Here is a 24,290-nt window from a genome sequence, read left to right as displayed (position 1 = left end):
TGTCAAAGGCCTGGATTCAGTCCCTGGTCAGGGAACTAAGATCTCAGAAGCCACATGGCGCAGTCAAAAAACAACACACACACACACACACACACACACACACACGCACACACACACACGCACGCACGCATTGGAATATTACTCAGTCATAAAAAAGAACAAACTATTGCCATTTGCAGCAACATGGATGGACCTAGAGAATACTCTATGTTCATGCTCAGTCGTGTCTGACTCTGTGCCACCCCATGGCCTGTGGTCCATCCTCTGCCCATGGGATTATCCCAGCAAGAATACTGGAGTGGGTTGTCATCTCCTCTTCCAGGAGATCTTCTCAGCCCAGGAATCAAACCCACGTCTCTTGCATCTCCTGCATTGGCAGGCAGATCCTTTGCCGCTAGCGCCACCTGAAAGCCCTTAGATGATATTATGCTTAGTGAAATAAGTCACACAAAGACAAATACACTCTGCTGCTGTTGCTGCTAAGTCGCTTCAGTCATGTCCGACTCTGTGCGACCCCATAGACGGCAGCCCACCAAGCTCCCCTGTCCCTGGGATTCTCCAGGCAAGAACACTGGAGTGGGTTGCCATTTCCTTCTCCAATGCGTGAAAGTGAAAAGTGAAAGTGAAGCCGCTCAGTCGTGTCCAACTCTTAGCGACCCCACAGACTGCAGCCTCCCAGGCTCCTCCATCCATGGGATTTTCCAGGCAAGAGTACTGGAGTGGGGTGCCACTGCCTTCTCCCAAATATACTCTGAGATATCACTTATATGTGGAATCTTGAAAATAATACAAATTAATATATATGCAAAACAAACTCACAGAAACAGACTCATAGAAACAACCTCACACAAACAAAAGTGTGGTTACCAAAGAGGAGAAGGAAAAGGGAGGGACAAATTCAGGGCATGGAATTAAGAGAGACAAACTACCATGTACAAAATAGATAGCAATAAGGATATATTGTGTAGCAGAAAATAACAGCCACTATCTTGTAATAACCTTTAATAGAGTATAATCTATACAAATACTGAATCACTCTGCTATGCATCTGAAACTAAAGTAATTTTGTAAATCAACTCTACTTCAATTTTTAAAAAGATAAATATGTTAGGACTCCATTTATATGACGCATCTGAAGTAGTCACATTCACGGAAACAGAAGGCAGCGGATGGCTGCCAGGCCCTGGGAGAGGAAAGAAGGTTCAATGGGTCCAGAGTTTTAGTTTTACAGGATGAAAAAGTTCTGGAGACAGGCCGCTCAACAACCTGAATGTGCTTTACACTTCTGAACTGTACACTTTTAAGTAGTTAGTGTTAGTTGCTCAGTCATGTCCAGCTCTTTGCAGTGCCATCAGCTGTAGCCCGCCAGGTTCCTCTGTCCATGGGATTCTCCAGGCAAGAACCCTGGAGTGGGGTACCACACCTTTCTCCAGGGGATCTTCCCAACCCAGGAATCAAAGCCGCGTCTTCTGCATTACAGGCAGATTCTTTACCGTCTGAGCCACTAGAGAAGCCATATAGCAGTTAAAACAGCAAATTTGATGTCATGTGTATTCTACCACAATTAAAAGTTTAAAAATGAAGTATCTAGAATCTCTCCCCCGGGGCCGAACTGAGATCTGAGCTCAGGCCCACCTAGGGCTAGAGTTCATGCTTTTAACCACCCAACCTCCCAAAGCCAAGGGCCTCTGTAGAGTCGGCCACACTCTCTTGCTTGTGCCCTTGGTGACCACGAGCATTCCTGACCTAGGTGACACCCCTGCTCACCGCACAGGGTCGGGCATATGCATCAGCCGAGCGCCCACGCTCCAGGCTCTGCACTGGGCACAAGGGCATGATGGTGAATACGAGAGCCCCCGTCCTCCTGGCATTCACAGTCTAGGGAGGGGAGCCAGATGGTAGGCATGTAAACAAAGAAATGTCCAAGAAAATTACAGACAGCAGTAATAACTGTTAAGAAAATAACCATGAACCGTGAAAGCAAATAACTGGGACTAAGAGAAAAGAACAGATGGCCTGAGCAAGACTTGGAGGGGAAGGACTCCCAGGGGAGCAGACATCTTAATGGGTCCTAACGATTGACTGGGGGAGCCTATTCCAAACACAAAGACCTTGAGCCAGAACAAGCTGCAAAACTGAGAAACGAATGGCCAGAGGCAAAGAGGACACGGGATTCACAGATGGGGTGGAAAGGGCAGGGCTGGGTCACCAGGGCCCTTGTTGGGTGTCCTGTCCTGCATAGCCTGGGTTTCCCAAGGGCCAGAGGAAGCAGTTGGAGGGTTGCAAGCAGGGGGTGAGGTGGTCTGATTTTTGATTTAGAGATAACTCAGGTGTGTTTTCTTCGTGAAGTTAACTTTTCCTTGGGGTGCATCTAGCCTCTGCTCCATTGACCAGCAGAGCTCAGGGCTCAGAGTAATATGCTCACACTGCCTGGCTCTTCTGCACATCTCCCCAGTGTTAACAAACTCATTTTCATTGGGCCACCTTTGGGGAAAAGAGGGGCTTGGACACAGCCCCACTCACCCAGAGCAGCTGAGAACTGCTCTGAGCCAGCACTGGGGTCACTCATTCCAGGTCCCAGCCTCGGCTTCCTCCATCTATAATACGGAGTACTGAATGAATTTTCCAGATTGCTCATCTCTAAGCAATTATGATTTAAGGAGGAACACAGACACTGATTTTCCCAAGTTACAAGGTATTCTTTCACCGAAATGAAGAGTTTTAGCATCATCAGATTGAGTTTACTAAGATGCTCAGGAGAGTTGGGAGCTGTCTTCACAAGATCCAGCTGATGTGCACAGATGAAGGTTCTGAAGTCCCTGATCACCAGCTTAATGGACATGAGTTTGGGTAGACTCCAGAAGTTGGTGATGGACAAGGAGGCCTGGCATGCTGCTGTTCACGGGGTCACAAAGAGTCGGACACAATGGAGTGACTGACCTGACCTGAAATGAAGTCCCTGATCACCGACAGAACCACACAGAGTGCCCAGGTGCTCCGCTCCCGCCCTCCAGGGTATCAACCCAGGGTCCCCAGTGCTCGCCCTGCCATTGGCAGGTGCCTGGACTCGCAGGATTTGAAGACTCATGATTATCACACCAGCTGCCTTCTATGACCCATCTAGGACTTTCTGAATTTTTTTGGCCATGTCTCAAGGCATGTGGGATCTTAGATCCCCAACCAGGAATCGAACCTGCGTCCCCAGAAGTGAAGTACTGGAAGTGCAGAGTCTTAACCACTGGACGAGCAGGAAAGTCCATGGGCCTTCTGAAACCACTTTATCAGCTCCTGTGTGCATGTGCGTGCTAAGTTGCTCCATCAGGTCTGACTTTTGTGACCCCATGAACTGTAGCCCACCAGGCTCCTCTGTCCATGGAACTCTCCAGGCAAGAATACTGGAGTGCATTGCCATGCCCATCTCCAGGGGATCTTCCCAACTCAGGAATCGAACCCGCGTCTCTTAGGTCTCCTGCACTGGCAGGCAGGTTCTTTACCACTAGTGCTATCTTATCAGCCCCTAGGCCTGACATAACAACTCTTCTCCACCTGCTCAAAAGGTCAGAATTCCATGGGGAGAAGCAATGCTTCCGTTCAGGCAATGTCGACAAGCTCCTTGCGTGCTCAGACTGGGCCAATCCTTTGCTCTTCTCTGAGCCTGAGGGACTCCGTCTGGGCTCTCCTCTCTCTGACACCCAGCCCTCCTGCCAACCCCATTCTCTGCTTCCTACAATGGCCACCCTTAAGAGTCTGGGTATGGGGAACTCCCTGGTGGTCTACTGACTAAGACTCTGTGCTACCACTGCAGGGGTCCCAGGTTCAATCTCTGATCAGGGATCTAAAACACCCATACCACAACAAAGAGTTCACGTGGCACAACTGAAAATAGACCCTCCTGCCTCAAGTAAGACCTGTTGTAGCCAAGTAAATAAATTTTTAAAAAAATTTTTGAAAGAGTTTCGGTATGGAAGTCTCCCTCTTCAGTCCTCTCACCCTACATTCCCTGGGGTATAAACCTCATACCTCTTCTGAGGAACCCAGACACACCTCTAGCCCTCACCTGTGTGAAGATCTGGCTCTTTGGAAAAGACCCTGATGCTGGGAAAGATTGAGGGCAGGAGGAGAAGGAGACGACAGAGAATGAGATAGTTGGATGGCATCACCGACTCAGTGGACAAGGGTTTGAGAAGCTCCGAGTGATGGTGGTGGACAGGGAAGCCTGGCGTGCTGCAGTCCATTGGGTCGCGAAGAGTCGGACACGACTGCACTGAACTGAGCCTTCATCTAGCTCCTCCGGGTCAGGGCATGTCCTACAGATGCCTCAAGCTTGGCTGACACGGAAATAATTATTTCCCATGGATTCCCTGATGGTCCAGTGGTTAGGACTCAGTGCTTCCACGGCAGGGTGCATGGATTCTACCCGGGTCAGGGAGCAAGGGTCTCAGAAGCCAAAATGAAAAGGAACTAGTTATTTCCTTCCCAAAACTGGCTCCTCCTCCTGGGTTCCCAAAGCCCTGAAAAGCCACATCACTTGGCAGCCAGACATCCATCGTCGTGGACTTTACCCCTCGTCACCTCCGGCAAGATGCTATCAGTTTTACTTCCAGTGTGTCTCTCACCTCTGTCCTTTCCTCACCATCCCCACCACTGAGACCCTCTCTTGGTTCCCATCATCTCTCACCTGGATTACTAAAGTGTTATCTCACATGGCCCCTAAACCCCCAAATCCCCCCAACACCTACCACCAGAGGTGTTTTTCCAAAACACAGGTCTGATCGTGTTATTTCTTTGCTTCAAAATCATTCCTGGTTCCCCATGGTCTTCAAGCCCTTTCCAATCTGACCTCAGCCACCCTTCAGGGTCCATTCTCACCATTCTCCTAAGCACCCTGTGTGTGTGCTAAGTCATTGGGTCATATCTGACTCTTTGTGACCCAGTGGACTGTAGGCCACCAGTCTCCTCTGTCCATAGGATTCTCCAAGCAAGACTACTGGAGTGGGTAGCCATGGCTTCCTCCAGGGGATCTTCCTGACCCAGGGATCAAACCCGCATCTCTGAGTCTCCTGCACAGGCAGGCAGGTTCTTGACCACTAGCATCACCTGGGAAGCCCCCCTAAGGACCTACTCATCTTTCCCTAAACATGTCATGCACTTTTCAGGCATGTTTTCCATGCTGTTCCTCTGCCTAGAATCCTCCTCCATCCTTCTTCCACTAGGCGTAATCTACACTCCATTCAAATGCCTTCTCCTCTGAGGTGCTCTCTCTGCCTCTCCCAGCCCTATTCTGAGGGTTCCCTCTTTCCTCTGGACTCTTATCACCTTGCCTTTGCCTTTCAGCAGACTCAGTCTTGGTCCCTTTCTGGTGGCTTGTTCCACTGGCCTGAGGCTCCTTAACGAGGCAGGTCCCGCCTCTACACGCTCCCCCAGATGCTCTCAGTGTTGAGCACATCAGATATTCAAACACTGACAGAACCCAATTCTTTCATTCATACACTTGTTTAGCCAGTCAATAAATATTTATTTAAACTGAGCTCTACGCAAAGCATAGTTTTAAGCACTAGGTGTACAAGGAAGCTTGACCCAGAATCTACTTGGCAGCTAAGGGACACTCCTACCTCTGCTTCCAGACAAGTAAGAAGGGTCATGGGAAGGTTGCAAAGATAACGGGAGCTCCTTGGAGGGCAACATCCCAGCACAGGTGCAGCCTTCATCCTCAAGACCCAAGTGTCCCGCCGGCACAGATGGCTGGCAGCCCGTGCTGAACACCAGCATCATTTTCCAGTTTCATTCTGTCCAATCGGCTGCTCACTGTGCCAGGAGCCTCACAGAGTCTTCAGTTCCCACCACCCTTCAAGGTCCCAGATTCCATGACTTTTGAGAAGTCCTCCCTGCCAGCCCCTCTCACCCTCCCCCAACATACACTCCTAGAGCACTCACTCTTCCGCCTCAGGTACAGTTCGGCTCCACTGGTTATTTTCTATCTATTCATTTTGCTATTTGTATCAGTCAGCATCCCAGAGACAAAGGGCACACTCTAAGTGAGATAACTGGGAGAGTTTTTAAATAAAGAGTCTATTCTCAAAGGTGTGGGCAGGTTAGAGAGGAACCAGAAGAGATATGGCTATACCCCAAGACCACCAACAAGACTTCTGTCACACCTTTAACTGAAGGGACGAGGGGAAGGACCATCACTGGATCCCGGAAGGAGAGGGTCAACTAGGATCCCAAGCGGGCAGAGCTAGCTTTCCTAGCCAGCACCCAGGCTCTATCACCACCGTCCTCCCCTCGTCTCCCATGCCCACAGCATCTATCCATCCAGTGTCCTGCAGCTTCAGAGCCAGGGAGGTGACCTAGAGCTGGAGCTGCTTCCTGAAAATGCCGATGCTGACCCAGACCCTGATGTTCATCAAGAGGGGCCTGCCCACCCAATGCCAAGACACAGTCTTGGTCACACAGATGTATTTGAATTTATTGTCTTCATCCCCTAACTCATGTAGGCACTCTGGGTTTTCCCCCTAAGACTGCCCCAATGCCTGGGTGAGGAATATGGGGATCATGTTCCCCATTTCTAGGGGTACCCTTGGTTTTCTATCCATGAGAACAAATCACCTATCAAGAGAGGGAGGCTGGGGGAAAGCAGCCAGGGGAATTCCAGGCTCCTTACAACACCATTTGACATCACTCCCCAAGTGGTACCAGGAACAGGGAAGCCCATAAGTCTGCTTGAAGCTTCTCTAAACAGCAGAGTTCTGCAGACAAACAGCTCTGGCCGCAGCCCCCACGTGCGATCTCGCACAGGGTCTGGGGCTTTGCCCTTTATCATCATGTCAGCCCACTGAGAGCCCAGCCTCATCAGAGCCATAAACAAGGAGCGGGGGTTGAGGCGGAGGGGGTGATGGGCTGCTTTTTTGGCAGCAGAGTCAATTAATAAGGAAGTTTAAAGGGGCATCGTGTTATTCCACTTATGAAAAGAATGTGACCTGGGACTGCAGTTCCAGGTACCTGCTCTCAGCAGCTCTGGTGTTGCTCTGGGTGATAAGGGCGGCTCTGGGGGAGGGAGGATCTGTCTGGTCTCCTGCGAGTGGTTTTACTGAGCAGTGGCAAGGAAATCACAGTCAGCAGGTTCATCGGAGCCCTCTGCCATTCCCCAAAAGCCCCAGGCTGCCCCTTACAGGCCAAGCCCCACCTCCAGCAGGATTCCCAGACCTCCGTGGCATGTCACCGCCTCTCTACTCTGGGTCCTGTTTTCTGTCTTCTAAGATACAACCAAGCCCAATCTGGTTCCCCGTCCTGTGCAGATGTGGCCCTGCCAGGCATAAGGTTTGAATGGATGGACTATACTACACCAGCATCAGCACCTGTGCCAACATCAGTGCAGAAGCACAAGCAACTGGGAAGCCGCTTGAAGGCACTGGAGAAAGAACAGTCTCACATGCCGACTGATGCCTGCAATTCCACCGTTAGACAGTCATTCCTTTAACTTAAACAGTGAATTTTCAGGAGTTCTCTGCTCTGGGAGAGGGGAGTGTTCCTGCTACCCCTTCCCGCCAGGTGGCCACACGTTCATTCCAATGGTAGCCTTCCAGAGACAACGGTCTTGGCCTTGCCTGGAGCACCTGAGTCCAGGCACAGAGGGGACTGTGGCCTGCTAGTGAGGAAACACTGCTATAGGCTGGTCTTATCAAGACTAAACACACAGCACATCAAGACTAAAAGATCCTGTGGGAAAGAAATACCCAGGGATCCGCAGCCGTGGATCTGCAGCTGTGTGAGCTTGAGAAGGGCCTTCTGAGCCTCAGTGTTCCCGACTCTGAAATGAAGAGGAACATAAGCAGTCCCTGCTCCCAGCTCACAGACACACGGCAGTGTGTGGGTCTCATGCCCCAGGACTAGCAAGAGGCGGGGCCCTGGCAGGTCCTGTGCACATTGGAGGCAGCATCCTTGTGCAGCTCAAAGTGCTCAACAGCTGCTTTCAGGCTTCTTCCCAAGTCTTCCCTCGGGTCCTGAGGCCCCTCCCACCAGCCCCCAGCCTTGGGTTCCATTCTTCCTTCTGGACCATGCCGATGTGGCCCTCATCCCAAACGGTCTTCTAGGCTTCTGAGTTCAGACAGGAGCAAGGTCTTTGCCCACCACGGTCTGTCCTTTGCCTTGAGGTTGGACATGACCTTCCCAAGAAGGTCCCCTCCGCTGCCCCTGGAGAGCCAGATCCCTGAGGATTAGGGGAACAGCTGGGCTTCCAGGACCTCAGGGGCCCCGCCCTCGGCTCACCCCTTCAGCTCCGTCCCTCGGCCCGGTGCTCTCATCATCTCTCTGGCAGCCGCTCCAGAGCTGGAAGCCTCCCCACCCCTCCTCCCTGCAGCCCCATGGGCTTTACCTTCAGCACCTCTGAATCCCACGCCCTGAGATTGTAAGACCACAACCTCCTCTGGGCGGGGGAGCCCCACTTCCCACGTGTTCCTAGACCATCACCATCCCCCACTCCTTTTCTGGTAGTTCAAGATCACATTAGTCAAGACCTCAAAGTATGAACATTTTTCCTCATTCTGGTCTACAGCTCTACCATACTAGATCCCTATCTCATTCCTATAAAAGCTCCTGACTTACAGGAGAAAAAGATGCTGACCAAAAGCCACCCTAAGCTTTCCATGTGAAAAGGCTCCACGACAATCCTTGGGCAGGACATCAAGGTCCCCGAATCACCCCCTTTCCAGAGGCAGTAGCCATCAACCCCAGGACATCCCAAGAAAACCCTAAAAGCCAGCCTTTCTTGAGCACAATTGGCCCAGTCCCTAGGGCTCTCTTTCATCTAGAATCACTTGGGCAAAGGGGAGGTTAGCGGGTTCTTTTTTCTTAATGACTTCTTTGGTCTTGCTGTGTCCTAGGTTAGCATCCTATCCCTTTGCCACATGTCAGGGTGGTGGGAAGGGGTGGTGGGAAGAAGTGATGGTCATTCATGAGAGGGAGGCCTGAGCAAGGCTGATGTCTGGGAGCTGTGTTTGCAATGTGCCCTACCCTCAGAAACCACCTATACACACCATGTGTAAGTGTATCAGTGACAGAAAAGAGCTGTGACTCTGTGTTTGCCAGTGACTCATAATTCACCATAACTTAGCTCCTCTAAAGGGCTTAAAGAAAGTTGAGCACCGAAGAATTGATACTTTTGAACTGTGGTGTTGGAGAAGACCCTTGAGAGTCCCTTGTACAGCAAGGAGATCCAACAGTCCACCCTAAAGGAAATCAGTCCTGAATATTCATTGGAAGGACTGATGCTGAAGCTGAAGCTCCAATACTTTGGCCACCTGATGCAAAGAACTGACTCATTGGAAAAGACCCTGACGCTGGGAAAGATTGAAGGCAGGAGGAGAAGGGGATGACAGAGGATGAGATGGTTGGATGGCATCACAGACATGATGGACCTGAGTTTGAGTAAGCTCCGGGAGTTGGTGATGGACAGGGAAGCCTGGCGTGCTGCAGTCCATGGGGTCACAAAGAGCTGGACACGACTGAGCAACTGAACTGAACTGAAAGAACTTAACACTTTAAAAGATTATTTTTCCAATGCCACCTCAGCTAGAACCCACACTCCAGGATGAAGCAAAGCGGCTTGACTCAAGTGTAAAATATCCATGTTTAAAACACAGATGTGATGCCTTGTAATCAAATTTGCTTATATCTCTCTTTCTTTCCTTCCTTCGCTCCTTCTTCCCTTCTCTCCTGCCTTCTAACTTAATCTGTCCAAAGGAGGCTATGATCAACAATGCCGCTAGCTGGTTCTCCAGTTCCAGAGCACCAGCAGGAAGCTTAGAAAGAGGAAAGAAAATACTGCTTGAGTCATCAATATTCTGAAGAGAGTTCCAAGGAGTTACATAAATAGGTACCAAAAGTTTTCACGTTTTAGAGTCTACCCAGAGTGGGATATTAAGAGCAAACCGTCATGGGGAGGAGGTCCCTGGTCTTAAGAGTGTCATTAGGGAGAATGACCACCCACAAACCCAGGGCACTCCTTTTCAGAGACACGGCCCCTTCGCTCAGTGGACCACAGACTCAAGCCAGGACGGCCCTTCCTATGTCCTCAAGGACACCCAGAGACCCTCCAGCCTGATGCAGCCAGAAATCCCCTCTTCCAAACAGCTGAATATCCGCCAAGTGCCTCTGCCTGGGCCTGCAGGTCAAAGTGCGGAGGGTGGTATTTTTTAATCTTGTTGCCTTTCTGTCTCTTTGTTCTTCCTTGAGCCTCATTATCTTGAGAGGTCTTTAATAACTGAGCTGGCCTGGAACATTCCTCCTCCCCTTCTCCCACATGGGTTTTGTCTGTGGAGGAGGAATGGTGAAGTCCCATGCTGCCCTAAGGGCCTCCTGCCAGGGGCAGCTGGCCCTGGTTTGGGGGAGACTGGGAAGAGAGGATCCTGGAGGCGCCACTGAATCCATCAACCACAGGAAATGAGATGTTAGCAGAAAAGATCTGTCCATCAACACTTCTGCCCTGCCCTGTGCACGTCAGCTTACAGAGACACACACACCACACACACACACCCCCGTGAGTTCTCCAGCTTACAAGGCCTGAGTCATTGTGTCCTGTTACGCTGTTGAAGGGTTCTGTGGAAGGCGTTGCAGGGTGAAACAGGCCAAATCAGGCCTTTCCCTACAGCTCAGGATGACTCTAGGAACACACCCCCATGAACAAAATATTATCTACACCAACAGAGAGTCCCCAGCTGGTCAATATTCGAGTGGCAACTATAGCACATGGCGGCAACTATAGAAGCGTTCTCCCGAATGCTTCGAGTCCAGGCTCGCTCTGCTCACCACAAGGCAGGCCAATGAACCAGAGACGAAGTGCTTGCTGGGACTAGGAAGGGACTTGATTCCGAAGCCGGCTGACCAAGAAGCTGGCAGGCTAGCTCCTCGAAACAACCATCTTGTAGGGGCCTGGTTGGATCAGAGATGGGGACAGGGGGTGAGGAAACAAAGTGAAAAGACTGTTCAGTCCTTGAAAATGTCCCCTAGACTGGCAAGCCTCAGGCAGGAGAACATGTTAGTTTCACTTCCTAACTGTCCTTTGCAGGGGGGCGGTCCAGGTCGTCCTCCCGGAGGCAGGGCCTTACGTATGCCTACAATAACAAAAGCGGCAAGCTGAGGGTTAAAGTCACAGCAGATCCAGCACAAATTCTAAATTAACACTTCTCAGTTACAAAACTATCAGGTTTCCTGTCAGTCCAGGTAGGGGAAGGGAGGTTGGTACAGTCAAGCCCACAGATGGGATGCTGCGCTGGCAGGGAGGCACCGAGGAGGAAGCTGGGGCCCCACCCCAAGGGACCCTAGGCTTTCAGAGGGGGCGCAGTGTACATGGAAGGCTGCAGGCAGGGGCCTAACAAACCAAATCCTACAGGAGCATCAACCAGGGAGCCGGGGAGGTAACCAGAGGGACGAGGCACTGGAGCGGAGCCTTAACCTCTGAGGAGCATCTACGTTCTCTCCTAGGGCAGCAGACACAGGAGTGGGGCCCCGAGGGGGACAGGCCTGGCTGGGAGCGGCTGGACCACAAGCTAGCTGAGGGCTGGTGAGGCTAGGCACAAAAGCAGGGCCAGATCACAGAATACTGGGATGAGAGTCTGGATTTCATTTGCTCTAGGAAATGGGTTTCCAGCAAAGACTTTCTAATAAAGCACAGACCCCAGAGGCTGACTGTGCATGCGTGTGTGTGTGTTAGTCATTCAGTCGTGTCTGACTCTCTGCGACCCCTTGGACTGTAGCCTGCCAGGCTCCTCTGTCCATGGGATTCTCCAGGCAAGAATACTAGAGTGGGTTGCCATGCCCTTCTCCAGGGGATCTTCCCACCCCAGGGATCAAACCCTGGTCTCCTGCATTGCAGGCAGATTCTTTCCCATCTGAGCCACCAGGGAAGCCTCCAGAGGCTGATTGCCTGGGTTCAAATCTGAGCTCTGCCACTAGTAGGTATGTGGCCTTGGGAAAGATATTTAATGTCTCTCTGCCTCAGTTTTCTCATCTGTCAAATGGGACAATGTGCTTCATCAATTATAAAACACACACTTCCCCACATTTTCAAACATCTAAAGTCACCTTAGAATCACTGGCTAGGTGGCCGTAATGACACAATTGTCTGCAGCTATGTGTGCATATCAAATATTGCAGAATCATTTGGTAGAAAATCCATACTTTTAAGAAATCCTGCATCACTCTTAATGGCACAGAGAAATTATGTGAGAGAAAAACATATACTGATGATTCTGAGCCTGAAAGCAATTCAGAAAGGTGGAACTCTGAAGATGTTCCCCTGCTTGGGGAACTGGAATCCTACAAGCCATGTGACATGGCTGAAAAAAAAAGAAAATCTAGACATTTATTGCACCTATAAATTTTCTTAAATATGCACAAGACAGACATATGATCTTGAAAATCTATGTAAGCTCAGTTCAGGTCAGTCGCTCAGTTGTGTCTGACTCTTTGCAACCCTGTGCACTTATGAATTTTCTTAAATATGCACAAGATAGATATATGACTTTGAAATTCTATGTGTAAACAAGTCTAAAAGAGCTCTTTCATTAAATATAAAAGAAAAACCTCTAAGTGATGCACTGTGTCATAAATTTTCTTTCTTAGTGGGCTACAAAAATAAGATATATCTTACGCTTAATGGAATCTTCAAGTCTATGAAATAGGGTTATAACCATATATCCTCATAAGATTGTTAGAAGGACTAAATGAGTCGGTATTTATAAAGCACTTAGAATGGTGCCTACTCCATAATAATTTCCATATATATGCTGTCAAGTAAATAATCTGATCTGTGTTTTAGAAATGGTCCTGGCAGGGCTGTACTTTATAAAGGAGGACACCAGGGGCACAGGGCAGGTGCCTGCAGTGGTCTAGGAGAGAGCTAGTGGGAGCCCACGTTAATCATGACCATGGGGGTGGAGAGAAGTGATGGGAGGACTGGGAAGAATTCTGGAGCTGGTCCTCACACATCCTTTTCAGGATCTGTGTCTATGACAAAAGAGGGAGGAGGTTAAAACATCCCCAGAGGTTCCTGGCTGGGACCATAGAGTGATGACCTCACCTGAGATGAGAAATTTGAGAAGGTGTGGGGAAGGAAGGGAAGACTGATGTGCGGGGGACATGTTGAGTGGGGACATCTGTGGGACAGCCAGATAGAAGCGTCTGGCAAGAAGCCGGGAATTAAGGCTCGGCGCCCAACCCGCACATCCAAGACTGTGGAAAGAGCAAAGGAAGAGAGGGGGCCACGGAGAGAGGGCAGGAAGGAGGGACAGAGGGAGGGACATACGAATGACAACCAAGAAATGAAGGGACAAAGGGGAGCTGACCCAAGTCTCGCCCACCATACGTGGAGTAAGTCACTGTTAACACTGGAACCCTCACCCCACTCTCTTTAACACTTGAGTTATTTGTATTGTAGCAGTAGCTATTTGTATTGTATAGTAGTCTCCCCCGACTAAACAGCAAGCTGACTCAGGGACCACGTCTCCCCCCGTTTGTAACTCAGGGCTTAGCCCAGCCCCCAGCACATGCCGGCTCTTCCATGAGCATCTGTGGTACCACATCCACCCAGGGGAAAAGCCTTGAAGCCTCGTCCTCTGGTCCACTGGCCCTCCACTCTGCTCCCGCAAACCATGCTTGGCAACCATGAGACAACACTGGTTAGGAACCAGAATGGATCAGGAGGAAAGATGCAGGCCTCTTGCCAGCATCCACATTCAACCAGATGAGGAGGGAAGAGAGAGACCCAACCAGAAAGGAAAAGACAACGCAAGACACGATGGCTGAACACAAGACAAGGAGAGAGAAGTGAGAACATTGCAGGCGCCGGCCACCGCATCTGCCAGGAGTCCCTGACGGCTGTGCCCTGCTGTGGCCTCAGCGTCCCAGCACCAGGAATCACCACCTCCAGGCTCCCAGTTCAAGCGCTCCCCAGACTGTGTCTCTGGGTGGGTGGAAAGAGCCGTAACCAGGAGCTAAGCTGCAGGGCCGTCGGCCCCTCTGTGGCCGGGACATGCGGAGCCAAGCCCCTCACCTCACCGGGTGGACTCGGTCTCCTGGTCCAGCCCATGAGAGGCGGACAGAGTGGATGCTGCCTCCTCCATGACCCAGAGCCCCTGAGTCTCCCTGCCCTCTCCTGTGCCTCCCTCTATCACACAGGAAGAGCTAGCTGCTCCTCACCAAGTCGCCTTCCTGGTGCTTTGCCAGCACTTTCCAAAGGTGGCCTTTGATTTGGGACCTGCCATCCTCTCCCAGCCACTGGGTCTCTATTTCTTTTGTACCAACCACCCTCCTCTGGGTTCAGCAGTCCACACCTCAGCTCTGCCTCACAGGGTGGGTCTCAGTCAGTCATTGGGGTCAGTCCTCAGAGTGCCTTTCCTGCATGCCCAGGGACACCCCCCCCCACCCATGACCCAGAGGCCTGGCGACCAGTCCTAAGCATGCCCCTGTGATCACGTCATTGTTCTGGTTGAGTCACTTGTCCAGTTCAAGGGAAAAGTCTGAAAGGCGAGTTTGGGGCCACCCCCTGGGACATACCCTCTGCCTTTCTGAGACAGCCCTACTCTGAAGGGACAGTCCAGCCTGCCCAGCCTGCACCCTGGGTCTCAGGTTGACAAAGCAGGCAAGGAAGGGGATGGCCCACAGCAGGAACTGAGCCCTGATAAATGTCAGCCGGCAGAAAGGGCCAGGGCAGCCCTGCACCAGGGGAGGCAAAGGAAAACAGACGCTGGGTGAGATCAGGGAAACAGCACCCCACCCTGCTCCACACCAGCACTTTCCGTGGGTGCCCCGGGGATGGATCCAGGTCTATTTTTGGTCACTGCCCACCCGCTTCCCGTCCCAGGCCCATCCCAGAAAGGCTGGGTCTGCTCCCTCGTCAGCGCCCTGACCTGCCTAGTCTGGTCCTCAGGGCATTCCACCCCCCCACCCCACCCCCACCACGGAGCAGTGAGACCTTCCAGAATGCCAGGGAATGTTCCACTGCCTCCACCCTATCCCCGTCCCTCGTCCTTTCCTTATCCCCGCCAGCTGAGAGAGAACAAAGTCACCTGACTTCATCAGAGCTGGGGAAGGAGAGCCAAGACACTGAAAATCAGGGGACACCTGAGGTCCCTGAAAGACCACAGAAGCCCAGGGCCTGGGTTTGGGGTTAGGCCTGGAAAATGGTAGCCATGACGGTCCTCAGAGATTAAGGGGCTTTGTAAAGAGATCCTGGAGCAGAACTCGAGTTGGAGGGACACTCATAGGAGGGAGGAGATTCCACGGAGACATTCTGGAAGCCGAAACTGAAATACAAAGCTTCCTAGGGAGGTGGAGGGCGGCAACCTGAATGGCGGGTCTGAGGAATGAGAACCCTGCAAGGCCCTGAGATTTGCAAGAAGGACTCCTTGGAGAGCAAAGATGGGCAAGTCAGCCCAAGTGCCAGTTACTAGGAGGTGAAAACCTGGGGAAGACCCAGAAGAAGTGAAAGAAATACAGTCCAGACTTTGGAAATGGGGCAGAGGATTGAGGCTCTCTGTGGGCTTAGCTCAGGGAGATACCTATTAGCAGAAGTTGATTTTTTGATGCACTTTATGTCTTGGCACTTGGTTTATCCAGTTGTCAAAACTCCACCTCCCCCAGGCATGCTTCCTGATGTGCAGAGACCATCTTCTGTTCACCCTTGTTTCTGCTGACAAGTGCTGATGCTAAGTTGCTTCAGTCGTGTCCAACTCTGTGCGACCCCAGAGACGGCAGCCCACCAGGCTCCCCCGTCCCTGGGATTCTCCAGGCAAGAACACTGGAGTGGGGTGCCATGTCCTTCTCCAATGCATGAAAGTGAAAAGTGAAAGTGAAGTCGCTCAGTCGTGTCCGACTCTTAGCGACCCCATGGACTGCAGCCCACCAGGATCCTCTGTCTATGGGATTTTTTCCAAGTAAGAATACTGGAGTGCATTGCCATTTCCTTCTCCAGGGGATCTTGCTGACTCAGGGATCAAACCCAGGTCTCTTGTGTCTGCTGCGTTGGCAGGTGGATTTTTTACCAGTAGTGCCACCTGGGAAGCCTTGTTTCTAACAGTGTGATAACTTGACATTTGTAAGAAACCCATCAGACCATGCCCAGGACCTCCAGCTGGATCTGTAACCTAATCAGCTCCCGGTCCTGGGCCCAGGAGATGATGCGTGTCAGCATCAAGTTAATGAAAGAAAAGCCCGGTTCAGCCAAGTCAAGGGTGTGACCTGGAGACTCAGGTGACTTCCTTGCCCTGAATTCTGGTCCTAATGAGAGCTCTGGGCTGGCTCCCAGGCGGAGGGCACTGCCCTGACTGCAGGCTGTTGTCCGAAGGGGAGCAGCTGGGCCCTGCTGTGTTTTCGGAACTCAACATTGCCTCTGGCATCAGCAAATAGCACCAGAAAGTTTCATCAGAAAATCAGAAACCAGGAACTAAATAAATAAACATAAAGGAACCAACAACAGCTCCCTCTCATCGCTCTAATTAAAAAAAAATACACACACACAAAATACACAGTCCACCCTGGTCAGCTTTCTGCTGCTCCTTGATGCCCCCTACACTCACACACACACACTCACACACCACACACACATACACACTCACACACACACATACACACTCACACACACACACACCACACACAGACTCACACACACACACACACACAGGCTCACACACAGGCTCACACACACACACTCACATACCACACACATACACACACATGCTCACACACACGCTCACACACACATACACACACATACACACACACATAGGCTCACACACACACACACACTCACACACACACACTCACACACCACACACACATACACACTCACACACACACAGACTCACACACACTCACATACCACACACATACACACACATGCTCACACACACGCTCACACACACATACACACACATACACACACACACATAGGCTCACACACACTACACACACACATAGGCTCACACACACACACACAGGCTCACACACACACACACACACACACACAGGCTCACACACACACACTCACACACAGGCTCACACACACACATGCTCACACACACCACACACACATAGGCTCACACACACCACGCACAGACACACACAGGCTCACACACACACACTCACACACAGGCTCACACACACACACCACACACACACATAGGCTCACACACACACACACACCACACACACATACACACACATGCTCACACACACCACACACCACACACACACACAGGCTCACACACACCACACACACACACACAGGCTCACACACACACTCACACACACAGGCTCACACACACACACACACTCACACACAGGCTCACAGACACACTCACACACACACATGCTCACACACATAGGCTCACACATGCTCACACACACCACACACAGACACACACAGGCTCACACACACACCACACACACACACAGGCTCACACACACACTCACACACACACACATAGGCTCACACACATGCTCACACACACACACAGGCTCACACACACGCTCACACACACACACAGGCTCACAGGCATCAGGGGACCTGCACAAAGGTCATAGCCTGGGGCCAGGGGAGATTTCTCACCCACGAGTGTGGCTGCTGTTCCTAGATGCCCTCTCCCCCTTCACCCCATCAGCACTGGTATTCCCGCTTTTTCCAGAACCTGCCCAGCCTGGGTCTCTACCCCTGCGTCTCCACACCTGCTGTCCTCAATGGCTGGAAAACCCTCCTGTCATAAGCTCTCACCTTCGCTCCATTCAAATGCTGCTCAAAGATCACCCCTTTCTCTAGGCCTTCCCTACAGGCCTTATCTGAAATAACACCTGTGTGGCCAGCTGCCCTCTAACCCTTTATGCTAGTTTCGTTTTCTTCAAAACACCCATCTCTCCGTGAAGCTAAGAGTCTCACGTTTTGCTGGCTTGTTATCTGTTCCCGCTCACCCAGCCCCGACTCCTCCCCGCCCCCACCACCTTCACCCCCTCAGCCCCGCACGTTGGAACACCCCACAGACAGGGACTGCCATGCTTGCTGTTGCCCCCCAAGCTGCTTGAACTGCGTCAGGCACACAGCAAGCTTTCAACACAGACTTGTCTACTGAATGAAGCGCAATTCCTTCCATGCCAAGCTGCCTCCTCTGACTTACCACCAGCATCTGAGGGGCTGTTTCCAGTCGAGAGAGCTCCTGCGCACTGCTGTCACAAGGCCCCTGCAGGATGGCAGCGCACGAATGGCCATTATGCTAGCCTCCTTGTGTCAGGCCCTCGGCTAGCTTCTCTATGCATATTAGACCTTTCATTCCATGTCAGGACCTCATGCTTTCAGCAATTCTGGCTCCACTGAACAGATGAGAAAACCAGGGCTCAGAGAAGGAACTTTAAGTTGCCCAAGCTCATTGGAGTATCCAGGAAAGAGCCTGGGCTTAAAATCAGATCTGTTGGACTCCAAAGCTCAGCTACAGAGAAGCTTTTTCCTGGGACATTAGAGCAACTGAACCATCCCCACTAAAACCCCCTCCCCGCCCCCCACCCAGCCCTGCATCAGTGAGTACAAGCCCGCAGCCCAGGTCCAGGGAAGGGCACTTTTCCACCTTCCCTACCCGCAGCACCCAGAGTGCTGAAGGGGTTAACGGGGCTTGTCTCCCTTCACACCCAAGCTCCCAAGTGGAGGTTAATCAATTTCTTGTCTCAGAATTGTCTGCCAGATAGCATGGGGCAGGGGCCCTCTTCTCAGACCCTCCACCCTTTCCCTGAAGCCGATAGCCATCTCTCAAACTTATCTCAGTCAGAGGAGGAAACTGTCAGCCCAACTTTGTCAGCCCATCGCAGCTGGACTCCCCAGGCCCCGCCGCCTAGGACAATGGGGTGGGTTTCCGGCCAGGACGGCAGCAAGATGGGGATAGGCAGGGCCCCAAGCCAGCCAGGGAAAGGCAGAATTCAGGGCACTGGCCATCTATTAGACTCCCTGCAAGTCTCAGGGACAAGTCACTTCCCCAGGGGGGTGGGGGTGGGGTACCTTTATCTCAAAGGGACACAGCTGGGAGCCCTTGGGGAGAGAGTTTCCTCTGCCCAGGGCTAGCTCGCTCGCTCTCGCTCCCTCTCCCTCTCCCTCTCCCTCTCTCTCTCTCTCTCTGTCTCTCTCTCTCTCTCTCTCTCTCTCTCTCTCTCTCTCTCTCTCTCTCTCGGTGCACTTTGCAAACACCCTTTCAAGGAAACCTTCACCATCTGTGAACTAGGTACTTTTGTTTTTTTAAGTGTAGCTGATCTCAACTTTTAATGATGTATTACTTTAAATTTTTATTTATTTATTTATTTGGCCACACCAAGCAGCCTGTGGGATCTTAGTTCTCCAACCGGGGATCGAACTCACACCTCCAGCACTGGAAGCACAGAGTCTTAACCATTAGACCGCCAGGGAAGTCCCCAGGAGGTACTTTTCTTGTTCCCAGCTTACAGAAGAGGAAACTAAAGATCAGGCGGTCAGACAACACCCCCCAAGTCACTTCTGGGCTGTGTTTCTAACGTCGAGTAGAATGAGTTCATCTCTGCCATCTGACATCCTTTCCCTTCCCCATCCACGCAATGAGGGGTTCCAGGCTCTCTGGCACCTTCCCCGGGGGAATGAGAATATTCGTATTGTCTACACAGCCCACCCCTGCCCCGGCCAGGCCACCTGCAGCTCAGCACCCTCACAAACGTTTGGAGATGCTGTCCTGTCCAGCCCTGGTTGTACAATTTGTGCTTCACACAGTCTCCCAGTTCTGGGGCTTCTGGAGTCTCTGGGCACGGCCATCTCACCACCCACAGTTGGCTCTGTCGGGGAGGACGGGCTGGGGATCCAAAGGCTGGAATTTCAGGCTCAGTTCTGCTGCTCCCCAGAGCATGATCTCTGTGTGCTGGATGTAGGGAAACCTGCTCACTTAGAGGTCCTCAGAAGACCCACAGTGAGCTCGAGACCCCAAGGCCACAGTGGGTAAGGTGCCAGGTGCTGAGCTGGCGAAAGAACAGTAGAGACAGCCCCATCCAGAGGATGAGGAAGGACATGTGTGACGTCAACACTGGCTGAGCGTCGTCCTGCTGGGGACGCTGAGGCAGAACAAGCGCCCCCAAAGGTCCCAGGTTGAGTCCGGGCAGAATAAATCATCCTGGGATCCAGTCTACCCAAACATGAGTCATACCTTCCAAACCCTTGCCTCCTCCTGTACAGTCTCCATGACCATGCAGACTATTTGAACCTCACAAACCCCAGAATCTAGCTGATCAGCCAACGAGGCTCAGAAAACACACAGAAACCTTTAAGACTGCTTCCAGCAGAAGGAACAAAATCACCTTCTTGTAAGACAACATCATCTTGAGAACTCTGTCAAGAACCATGTGGACCGATTCCAGGGCTCGTTGTTGAGGCTGAAAGTTCAGTTGTTGCTGCGCCCAGACCAAAGATCCAGTTGATTTTTGTATTTGGGACCCCGGTACCCCAGCAGACCCTTGGAGGTTCCTGTCAACTCTATTTTTGTCCCTGCGTCTGGGAAAACTGACTAAATTTCCTTTCATTTGGAACCAAGCCCAACTCTGAAGTTGGGTGGATGTAGCCACACTTCCGCACCCAAGTTTCCGTAGGTTTGAAAACAACACTGGGTGTTGCAGGGAACAGCTGTGTTAACAAGCACGGTCCTTATCTGTCCCAGCCTAGTCCTGCCGGGGTGTCCTGGAGGGCCAGGGCACTGACTGAACAGTGGCCAGCCACACCCGCTGGGGCCAGAGTTGCAAAGAGGCTGGGTCATCAGATAAGGGTCTCAGAGCAAACCCTCAGAAACTGACCACAGGAGTCACTTCACTAGCAGAGGGGACTCTCCCCTCCAAAACTGCCTCCAGGACTCCTACCAGAAAGATCAGCCTGATTATCCTCATGCTGCCTGGATCACATCCCTCCTCAGCCTTTCAACACCCGAATCTGAACTGGCACAGGTTGGACACGGCAGGCATCATTCCCAGTGTCCCTGGCCCTCTTCGCCCAGGTTCTGGCTTTCTCATCAACTACCAGCCCCTAGAGGGCAGGCCCCATCTGCGTCCTTTTCCAGAGCGTCTAGTGCAAATCCACTTCGGCCCCTTTGTCAACACTGGGGCCTCTCTACCTCTGCCCAGCTGCCTCACAGGTCCTTGACCCTGGCTACACATCAGAGGCATCAGGAGGGCCTTGGAAATTACTACGGGCTCCTCCCAGAGGCGCTGATGCGACTGGGACAGGATACAACTCAGACGCTGGCATTTTTTAAATGTGCAGCCAAGGCTAAGGATCTCTGCTCTAGAAAGTGAACACAACTTGGAGGCAGAGACTGCTCACTCTAAGAGCTGGGAGGTTGAACCAGGTAATCCAGGCAGGACATATTAACCTCCACACGGAGCATCTTTGCAGAAGCAAAGAGATTGATATAGGATGTCATCAGACTAGGGCCGCAGGCTTAGGGAAGGGCATTAGCCCCAGAATAGAATCTTCCTCCCTTGCAAAGAAGAGATTATGACTTCTGGGCACAGGAGAGATTAAAGTATCTACTAATGTAGGTGGCATGAGAACTGGTCAGTCAAAACAGGTCACTGACCACCAGGACGGACGCCTGCTGAAAGCCAGCCCAGCTCTGAGCCGTGTGTATTCATCCTTTCGAACTTTCCTCAACAGTCACTACACAACAAAATATTCAATAAACATTTTTTTTTTTTGAGAGTATAAAAGTAATGCTTGCTCGTGGTAGGAGACGCAGGAAAGCATAACCAAAAATTGTCCACAGTCTACCATCTGGAGACAATCACCATGAGCATACACAGGGTGCCTCTCTCTCCTCGCTCTCAGAAAGCCCACACGCGCCTTGCTCTGCTCAGCTCTGGCTGGTGCCTCCCACTGACAGGCCAAGAGTCCTACCTACAGTCAGAGGAAGAGCATCCGGTGGCCCCGAGCCTCTCCAGGTCACTCCCATCACTCATTCCTCCAGAGAATGCAGGAAAGGGCAGGAAATCAGAGCACCCTTGGAAAAGAAAGGAAAAGTGAGTAAGCTGGGTGGGATGGGACCACCCAAGGGCAGACTGACTCAATCAGCAAATATTCCTGGAGGGCAAGGAATCTGGGGGGATACAAGACATGACACCCAAGCCCCTCCACCGCCCTTGAGAACGTCACTGTATAATTAAAGCAACCAGACAGCTCCCTGCCTCCACCAACCACGGAAATTAAATGAGTTAATAACTATGAGAGACTTAGAATAGTATCTAGAACATAGCAAGTGTTCTCTAAATGTTTGCTGATAGTCTTATTTTTTATGACCCAAGACGATTGGCACGTACGTTCCAAGACAGCGATAAAGATCAAAAGGGCTCTTTGTTTGGAGGGAAGAAAGATTGTTGAGGGTGTGGGGGGTGGGGATGGAGTCCCAGATCCTGGGAGTGGACGAAGCCCCCAGCCCTGAGCTTTGGCAACATGCCAGAAGCCAAGCCAGGGCTCACAAGAACTTGGACAACCTACAGCCGGTCTCTCTTCCTCCAGCTCTTTTCTTCTTCAGCAGCAGGATGAAGCAGGCAAGATGCACCCAGGCAGGTTTTAAAAAGTGCACGTAGTCGCGGCTGGGTAAAAGCTGCTGGCTGCACACTGAAGGGGAATCCCCAGAAGGGCAGCGGGGAGGATCTGGGAAAGGCCCCCTAGCCTTGGCAAGCAGAGGGGCATTTTAGAGTCTGAATGAGGAGCAGCAAGGGACGAAGGGGCTGGCAGCCCAGTGCCCAGGAGCAAGGAGGCAGGGAGGGCCAGGATGTCTACTGGGCAGGGAAGGGAAGCCTGACATTGTGTAGCTGGCTGATTGGCGTGTGACCTACACAGAACCTCCAAGACAGTTCACACTTCCCCCTGGGCTCAGGCTGTGCCAAAGTGCAAGCTGACCCCAAGCCTGGCACGGGCAGCCACAGCTCTCCCAGGGCTCCTATGGAGGCTCACAGAGGCTGCTCTTGACGTTCATTTCAAGCCCATCTGGGTTCCCAGGGATAAACCAGCAGAGGAGGCAGACCCAGCCTCACAGGATGTCCTGGGGGTGTCAAATCCAATGGGGGCTATGCAGCGGAGGTACTCAGGCTTGTTCACACACAAAGATGTTTATGTGAAGGACTTCAAAAGGAAACCAAAAATTCCCCTCTAAGTACATGTATTATCCATCTTGTCACTCCATCCGCTCACTCACTGGGCGGTGAATCTTGGAAACTGTGCTGAGTGAGGGATGAGCCCACAAGCAGTGCCTTTGATCCGTCCTTATCAACCCTAGAGGGACGGGAGGCCCAGGGCCCAGCTCAGCCCCCTTACCTATAATTCATACACTCTGGCCTCCTGGCTGTGGAGGGGCTTCGGTGGTGAAACTTCGGTCCTAGCTGGTACCAGCCACGCCCTCCCCCAGGCCCTGGGGATTAGGGCGTGGGGGGCTCCTGCATTCCTGCGGACCACCTCCCCTCCAATCCCCTGCCGGTGGGGGTGGGGGCCACTCGGGTTTCTGTGGGCCCCAACCCAGAGGCAGGTCACATAGCATTTCAGCTGGAGAAGAGAGGAAGTGAGACTGTTTCTCCACCGGAACCTCAGATCTTACTCTGAGACAAGCCCTTTCCCGTGGCTTCCGCCTCTGACCAATCCCAGTGATTCAGTCCCAGTGACTGGAGCCAGGAAGCGCCCTCCTTAGCTCCTAGCAGACCCGCCTCTGCAGCTCCAGGAGAAAAAGATCCAGGGAACAGCCCTGGGACAGGCCTGCCACCCCCTCCCCATGTCCCCAACAAACCTCAGCTATCACTGCTCCCTAGCGAGGCCATCATCGCCCAGGATAAGGACATCCATCCTATACCCTGTTCAACCCTGAGTTCAACTAAACACCGTGCCTTTAGTCTCTGTGAGCATGCATGCGTGCTAAGTCACTTCAATGGTGTCCAGCTCTTCGAGACCCCATGGACTGTAGCCCACCAGGCTCCTCTGTCCATGGAACTCCATAGGAAAGAATACTGGAGTGGGTTGGCATTTCCTTCTCCAGGGGACCCTCCCGACTGAGGGATCGAACCCCATCTCTTACGTCTCTGCATTGACAGGCAGGCTCTTACCATTAGCACTACCTGGGAAGCACCTTTAGTCCCTAGATCCTGGGGGCTGACAAAGAAAGGTCTCTGTAGGGAAGGGACGTGTCATTTCCAGGCTGCTCTCTGTTCAGGACCTATTTCTTTGGTTTGTGGTTGGCAGGAAGAGAATGTGTCCTGGGCCCAGGTCTCAC

At 51.9% G+C, this 24,290-nt stretch overlaps 1 long non-coding RNA gene across 2 annotated transcripts in view; it reads right to left on the bottom strand.

The window, feature by feature from the left end:
- LOC132659763 (uncharacterized) overlaps nucleotides 1-23,596 on the bottom strand; it is a 44,902-nt gene extending 21,306 nt beyond the window's left edge. The window contains exons 1-2 of one of the 2 annotated variants that reach the window (XR_009600535.1): nucleotides 23,348-23,596; nucleotides 21,929-22,031 (exon numbers count right to left, since the gene is read on the bottom strand). This is a non-coding gene — a long non-coding RNA (uncharacterized LOC132659763). Of the gene's footprint in view, nucleotides 1-18,161; nucleotides 18,681-21,928; nucleotides 22,032-23,347 lie in introns of those variants that run through there. The other variant, XR_009600536.1, reaches the window with a different exon arrangement.
- Between the last annotated feature and the right edge of the window lie 694 nt (nucleotides 23,597-24,290).

This window comes from Ovis aries, chromosome 4, assembly GCF_016772045.2.
Source record: "Ovis aries strain OAR_USU_Benz2616 breed Rambouillet chromosome 4, ARS-UI_Ramb_v3.0, whole genome shotgun sequence".
NCBI lineage: Eukaryota > Metazoa > Chordata > Mammalia > Artiodactyla > Bovidae > Ovis > Ovis aries.
Note: the sequence above shows the minus strand (reverse complement) of the source record. Positions and strands in the feature narration are given on the sequence as shown.